The sequence below is a fragment of the Dendrobates tinctorius genome, unplaced genomic scaffold (assembly GCF_039654945.1).
Source record: "Dendrobates tinctorius isolate UK_male_01 unplaced genomic scaffold, ASM3965494v1 ptg000089l, whole genome shotgun sequence".
Lineage (NCBI taxonomy): Eukaryota > Metazoa > Chordata > Amphibia > Anura > Dendrobatidae > Dendrobates > Dendrobates tinctorius.
This window is the reverse complement of record NW_027361757.1, coordinates 16,881,934-16,889,623: the sequence shown is the minus strand read 5'-3', so window position 1 is coordinate 16,889,623 and position 7,690 is coordinate 16,881,934. Positions and strand designations below refer to the sequence as shown.

General features: G+C 45.1%; 1 long non-coding RNA gene across 1 annotated transcript; it reads left to right on the top strand.

The window, feature by feature from the left end:
- The first annotated feature begins 1,626 nt into the window (after positions 1-1,626).
- On the top strand, positions 1,627-4,057 carry LOC141098295 (uncharacterized). Its single transcript, XR_012234200.1, has 3 exons — positions 1,627-1,744; positions 1,838-1,984; positions 3,124-4,057. It is a non-coding gene; the product is annotated as an uncharacterized lncRNA (long non-coding RNA).
- The last annotated feature ends 3,633 nt before the right edge of the window (positions 4,058-7,690 follow it).

The following is a 7,690-nucleotide window of genomic DNA, read 5'->3' as shown; positions in this document are numbered from 1 at the left end:
TCGGGGGTGGTCCGTGACTGCCCCTGACACATTGTGCCGGGTGTCAGCTGTGATAATCAGCTGACACACGGCTGTGATCAGCGGCGCTCACCACGTGGGTGCCGCTGATCGCGCTAGACGTACTATCCCGTCCATGGGCATAGGGGCTGGGTCCCATGGACGGGATAGTACGTCTGATGTCAGAAAGGGGTTAAAATCTAGATTCATCGAACAGGGATACAGCCATCGTTCAATCAATAGGGCTTATAATAGAGCCAAAAACACACAAAGACATGATACTCTGAACCCAATTAAATCATCAAATTTGGATCAATGTGTAAGATTTATTACGCAATATCACGGTCAAATACAATAAATGATATATTCATTGGAAAAATTCTGGTCAATCTTACAAGCAGACCCGGTTATTTCACTTTATATTGGCGATAGACCTAAAATTTCCTATAGAAGGTCTCCAAATGTGAGAGCTCTTCTAGTCAGTAGTCATTTCAATAACGAACCAATCACCTTTCTTTCTAATATCAAAATTCTGGGTGGATGTAAGGCTATGTGCACACATTGTGGAGTCTCCTGCGGATTTTTCTGCACAAAATCCACAGCCCTTGGCAGAAAACACATGTGGTGTTTTGCTGCGGTTTTTTAGTGCGGTTTTCCTGTGGAATTGTCTGCGGTTTTCTCACAGCAACAGATAAACAAAGTTTGACAAACTAGACTCAAGAAAAAAAAAATGATGTTATTTCCTTGCCCAACCCCTCCTTTTCCATTCTCCATTTTGCTTTTACCAAAGCAACAATGATGAGTGCCAGAAATGAGCAGCAGAGTGCCCAGCGGGCTGAAGAGTATAGCACGCAGCGCCTATTGTTCCGCAGGCCATTCAGAATACTCATGCTGGGCTGTTTGCGGCAAATCCTGATGCGGCACAGAGAGCATGTAAGATAAAGTAGATTAGGGTTAGATTAGTTTAGGGTTGAGATTTTTGGGGATTAGGGTTAGGAACGTGATTATGGTTGGGATTAGGGTCATGGCTTGGATTAGGGTTATGTGTGGGATTAGGGTTATGGTTGTGAATAGGGTTATAGTTGGGATTCAGATTAGGGTTGTGATTAGTGTTTGGATTAGGAATAGACTTGGGATTGGGTATGGGATTAGGGTTATGGTTGGGATTAGGGTTATGGTTGGGATTAGGGTTATGGTTGGGATTAGGGTTATGGTTGTGAATAGGGTTATGGTTGGGATTTGGATTAGGGTTGTGATTGGCTTAGGTTTGTGATTAGTATTTGGATTAGTAATAAACTTGGGATTGGGTATGGGATTAGGGATTGGGTATGGGATTAGGGTTATGCTTGGGAGTAGGGTTATGGTTGGGGTTGTGATTGAGTTAGGTTTGTGATTAGTGTTTGGATTAGGAATAGACTTGGGATTGGGTATGGGATTAGGGTTATGGTTGTGATTCGGATTAGGGTTGTGATTAGTGTATGGATTAGGAATAAACTTGGGATTGGGGTTATTGTTGGAATTAGCCTTTCGATTATGGGTTGGATTAGGAATATTTTTGAGATTAGGGTTGGGATTCCGAAAATTCTTGACATGTCTTTGTTTTTTGAGTGTGTTGTGTACTAAAACTATATTTTTTTTAGGCGCAGCACAGAAGAAGAATGAGAGGCCGTAAATTGTTGGTGTACCCACTGTTAGTGGAGAGAACAGACATAGGGCATTTCTACATTCTTTATAACGATTTGAGGAGGTAAATTGCCAAATATCTCAAGATATTTTACAACTTAACATGTGTCCGAAAATATATTATTAACTAACCATTTATTTTATGTCTACTTTGCAGATATCCGGAAAAGTTTGTGTCATTCTGCCGGCTTCCAATCACCGCCTTCGATAATCTGCTACAAATCTTGTGTCCCCATCTTACATTGGCCGATACGGTCATGAGGAAGGCGATCACTGCTGAGGAAAGGCTGCTCATCACCTTGTGGTAAGTAACTAATTTTCTGTTTGTATGTCATTACGCCCCTGTCACACATCAGTGTATCCGTGAAGTGTGATTAAAGTTTTCACATGTACCGGAGACACACACACAGGTAGACCCACTCAAATTTATGGGTCTATGTACAGTACATGTCAGCGTGTTTTTGCGGACCATGTGTCAGTGGTAAAAACATGCTTCCACGTCAGATTTTTAGCAGTTGCACGGTTCCCAAAGTGTCATGCACATGTGCACATGGAGAACACACATTGATGTCCTCTGTGTGACATGCATTGCACTGTTGAATAAGTGCTACAGGAAGTGCTGTTCCCTAGCGGCAGGTGATGAAAACTTTGTCATCATTCTCCCATGCTCTGCAGGATTTCACCACCATCAGGGAAGAATGGGATTTGTCTTCAGCACTTGCCACCTTGGAACTGGACTTTCTATAGCGCTTGTTCCCTGCCAGCCATCCATGTGGGAATGATGCAGCACACGGTTGCCATATTTGTGCCTCGCACACACTCACACATTGACATGGATATGTTTGGTACAGTCTTTTACGGTACCACAAATATCCAGATCTTTAAAACACGCCTGGAACCGGTCAGCATTTGTTGCTGCTATAAGATGCCACCACTGTCTTTCAGGGCTTATCTACAGCATTCTATAATTAACCCCCCCGGTTAATGCACTACCACACTCCTGCTTGCTTACTCGCTGTACTGCGCAGGCGTACTTTTATGTTCTGATGAGTATATACCAAAGTCTGGAGGTGTGCATGTGCTGGGCCTCACAGAGCTTTTACTGGCGCTTGATCACAGGAGGAATTTGTTCTTCCCTCAACAAGCCAGATAACTACGGCAGAGCAGTATAGCATTTAAGCAAGCAGGAGGGCGGTGGCGGTGCGAAAACATTGGAGTGGCCACACACGTACCTTAAACTCACATCTGATGTGAATGCCCCACACATTTTTTGGTAATATTGGGTTTATTTACAGCTTTCAAGTCAGACCGGGATGTTATTGACACCATAGAATGGTTCAGAGAAGACCTGAAAGGCGGTTTACGCATCTTATAGCGGCCATAACTGCTGACAGGTTCCCTTGCAATTTTTTGTGTCATTACTAAATTTTTTTTTCTTTGCAGATTTTTGGCCACAGGAGAGAGCTACACATCCCTACACCTCCAATTTAGAGTTGGTAAATCCACCATCTCTAAAATTGTGAGGTGCACATGTGCCGTCATCTGGCAGAAGTTGCAGCCCAAGGTGATGCCTTCCCCAACCGAGGAGACTTGGCTGCAGGTTTCAGCAGGCTTTCAGTCTGTGGCCAATTTCCCAAAATGCATAGGTGCACAGTTGATGGCAAACATGTAAGCGTGTAGAAGCCAACACGATCTGGATCACGCTTCTTTAATTATAATAAGTATTTTTCGGTGGTCCTGATGGCGGTGGCTGATGCACATTACAAATTTGTTGCCATTTATGTTGGTGCCTATGGCAGTACTGAGGACTCTCGGGTATTGCGAACATCACATATTGGTCAGCAAATTCTTCGAGATGGTGGAACGCTCCCAGCCCCAAGACCTTTGCCGGGTTCCACACATCCAGTGCCCTTTGTGATGGTATCGGATGAGGCATTTCCCTGAATAACAACCCTGCTGCGCCCATACCTACGAAGGGGACAAGGTGACCGGCGAAAAATTTTTAATTATCGGCTGAGTCGTGCACGCAGATATGTGGAATGCACCTTCGGGATCATGACTAGTCAGTGGAGGATCTTTCACACAGCCACCCAGTTGGGATCCAGACACCATTGACACTGTGATTAAGGCATGCTGTGTACTCCACAACTACGCTCGTGAGTACAGCTCCGAGGTAGATGTGGAGTACCAGCAGCCACAATGTAATCCAGTGTGCAACGTGGGTCAGGGAAGGCCATCCAACTCGGGTGTGCGTGTGAGAGAAACCTTTACTGACTATTTTAGTCTAGAAGGTGCCGTGCACTGGCAATACTGTGCTGGTGTTGGGCAGCCTGAACAGCAGTGAAAGATGAAAGAAGAAGATTGAGCGGCACCAAAGAAGGACCCGTCAAGCAATATATATATTTTTAAAAAAAACACATATTCTATATGTATCATTCTGCAATAAAAATATTTGGATTGTTAATTTTATGGTCATAATTTTTTTTATTTTTACTCTGTGTGGTTTATTGAAAATTTTTTTTCAAGAATCTTCTACTTCCCAAAGTCCCGTGACCTTACACCATCATACATATCCTCTACCCAATAGTCCTGTGCTCATGTACCCATGACACAGTCCGGATCTAGCCGTTGTAGAGCCCCCTTATTATAATTTTTAGAAAGAACACCAAGTAGATTTGAAAAAAACTATTTATCATAGAAACAAGAAACTATTCATGACAAACACTGTTATTCATTTTTCAATTTGAAATATAACTGATGGGCACATATGAAACATTTGGGACCAACAACAAAAAGGTCAACCACAAAAGTTATTATTTAATTCAAGTTATGGTACTGCGGGTAGTAGCCATAGGGTGTTGAAGCATCCGGAGGGTAACTTGCATTTGGTGCGGGTCCCATCATTTCACTGCTGTATGGTCGACTTGGTTGATATTCATGTTGGGTTTGTTGCTGGCCTTGGTTTTTTTACGGAATAATCCAAAAACACCCATCAAAATTTCATCATATGGCAAAATTGGAGTCGGATCCTGCAAAGCTGTCAGCGACATTTGTACAAGACTTGTGAAAATGGACTGGCGATCCAGTGTCAGTGAGCGAGCCTTGTTTGCTATTTGCAAGGCAAAAAAATCAAACTTGTCTTCAGTTGTCGACTTTTGGATCAATGCTAGAGTCTCATTAGCAGCTTTGATCGTTTTATCCTTATCCACCGGACCGCAAGCCCTTTCTCTAACAACCGCTTCTGCTGCACCAGAATCTTCAGCAGCGGCGGACGCCGATGTGCCAGCATCTGTTGACAATGGGGCACCAGCAGAAGCATCTTCAAGAGCAGAAGATGTCACGCCAGCTCCAGTTGCATTTCCTGATGCTTCTTCTGATTCATCCTCAGCCGGAGGTAAAATGTTCCCTTGATTGATGTTTGAAAACCAAAAAAATAAATAAATTAAGGTATGTTTACATGATTCATAGGAGCAACGATTTTGAGGCAGCCAAAAGAACGCTCTTCCGCTAGCGCTGGCACCTTTATTTTTTAACACATGGTGATAACGCAGGTTTAATACACAGGCAGAATCAACACATGATATCAATATACTGTGCTACTTATCTTACGTAGACAGAGTGCAAATGCAAGACAAGTGACATGCTGTGGTGACAAAAGACGTTCCATATGTCCGGGGACGTAGGTCTGCCACCTCCAATGTTTGTGCGCATAGCGGAGAGGGGATTTCATCACATCTCCTCCACTATGCTGTTCTATCTGGACAATACAAATTGAACGCTGCAGTTGTATGCAGCGTTCAAGACGCAGCCGATTGTGCTATACCACATTGAAAAATAGAGGATAGATGTAACTATAATTTTTTTTTTTTAAATAAAAATTATTTACCTCCGCAATGTCCTGCCTGTTATCAAAAATTGGAGCTCTTCATAAAATGGGAAGGTTTGCCGGATGGGAGAGGAGCCACTTTTGGCACAGCTTGACACAAATTTGTTGAATCTGTCCCTCACGGACCACCACCTTTGCTTTACATCTTTCTCTAAGATTAAAAAAAAAAAAATTAATCATATATTTCAAAAATAATGGAAAAAGTTGTAATAACATTATAATTACCAATTTGCAACTGTGTTGCATTGGGACAAGAATCCTATTCAGGATAGAGCTGCCGTAAAACTTTTGTCCAGCAGTGGTCACAGTAATAGCGGTCCTTGTATGATTCGTCTGAGGGGTCCCATATGAGCAGAAAATCACATGCCTACAATGTATAGATTAATCTCATTAGATACTATATCCAACAACCGTAAAAAAAAAAAAAAAATAACCCATAACATAACCACAGGGAAAAGCATAACACAAACAACCATACAAAAACAAATCCCAACCCTAATCCCAACCCTAACCCTACCCATAACCATACCCTTAACCCTCCCCCTAACCCCAACCCCTATCTTAATCACAATCCCTACCCTAATCCCTACTCTAATAATCATAGTCCTTACCATAATCACAATCCCTCCCCTAATCCCTACCCTAATCACAATCCCTCCCCTAAGCCCTACCCTAATCACAATCCCTCCCCTAATCACAATCCCTCCCCTAATCCCTACCCTAATCACAATCCCTACCATAATCACAATCCCACCCCTAATCCCCATCCCAAACCTAATCACAAATACGGACGGGGTCAACAATTATGTGTTGCCTTGGAAGGGGTTAATAGCCATGTATTTCCCAGGCTATGAATATCAGGCCTCAAGTGTCTGCGCAGCCTTTCTGGCAATAAAAAACTGCAGACCCCAAAAAAAATGACGTCGGGTCCCCCTATATTTTACAGCCAGAAAGGCTACGCAGACAGCTGCGGGTTAATATTTGTAGCCTGGGAAGGGGTTAATACCCATGCCCATTTCCCAGGCTATGAATATGAGCCTGCAGCTGTCTGCATAGCCTTTCTGGCTATAAAAATAAGGGGACTGCCCAAAAAAATGACGTGGGGTCCCCTTATATTTTAGGGCCAGAAAGGCTACACAGACAGCTGCGGGCTGATATTCATAGAGTAGTAAGGGGCCATGGATATTGGCCCCCCCTGGGCTACAAATACCAGCCAGCAGCCGCCCCAGAAATGGCGCATCTATAAGATGCGCCATTTCTGGCACTTAGCCCCTCTCTTCCCACTCCCGTGTAGCGGTGGGATGTGGGGTAATAAAGGGGTGTAGGGATTTGCTCTGGTAGGTAATGGCAGGGCTGCAGTAACGAGGCAACACACATGCTTAAAGTCCAATTTCAGTGGTTTAATGTCGGGGGACGAGATCTCATTGCCGAGATTTCAATCTCGTCCCCCAAGATCTCGGGACGAGATCTGAACCTGCGCATGCGCCGTCCCCGGACCGGCGGCCATCTTCCCGGCATCCATGTTCCAGGAGGCCACTGCAACATGGCGGCAGCCAGCAAGGGATGTGCGGGGGCCTCCGGGCTTGGAGGAAATGCCGGTGGAGCCGCCACCCCTGCACTGGAGCACAGAGAGCCGCCACCCTCACCCCACAGAGCCCACCTGCTCCAGCCCAGCTGCCTCAGCCCAGCTGACCCAGCACAGCTGCCCCAGCCCCAGCACAGCTGCCCCAGCTCAGCTGCCTCAGCACAACCCAGCTGCCCCAGCACAACCCAGCTGCCCCAGCACAACCCAGCTGCCCCAGCACAGCCCAGCTGCCCCAGACCCAGCACAGCCCAGCTGCCCCAGCCCAGCTGCCCCAGTACAGCCCAGCTGCTCCAGCACAACCAACCTGCCCCAGCACAGAGCCGCCACCACACGAGCCTGGACCACTGAATGACCCCTGTGACCACTCCTCCACCTGTGCCGGATCCCTTCCCAGGTAAGCTGAATTTGGACTGTAGACGGACCCCCATTTGACACATTATTATTTTTTTCCCTATTTTCCTTCTGAAAATTGGGGTGCGTCTTATGGTCCGGTGCGTCTTATAGTCCTAAAAATACGGTATATTGTATGTGATTTTTTG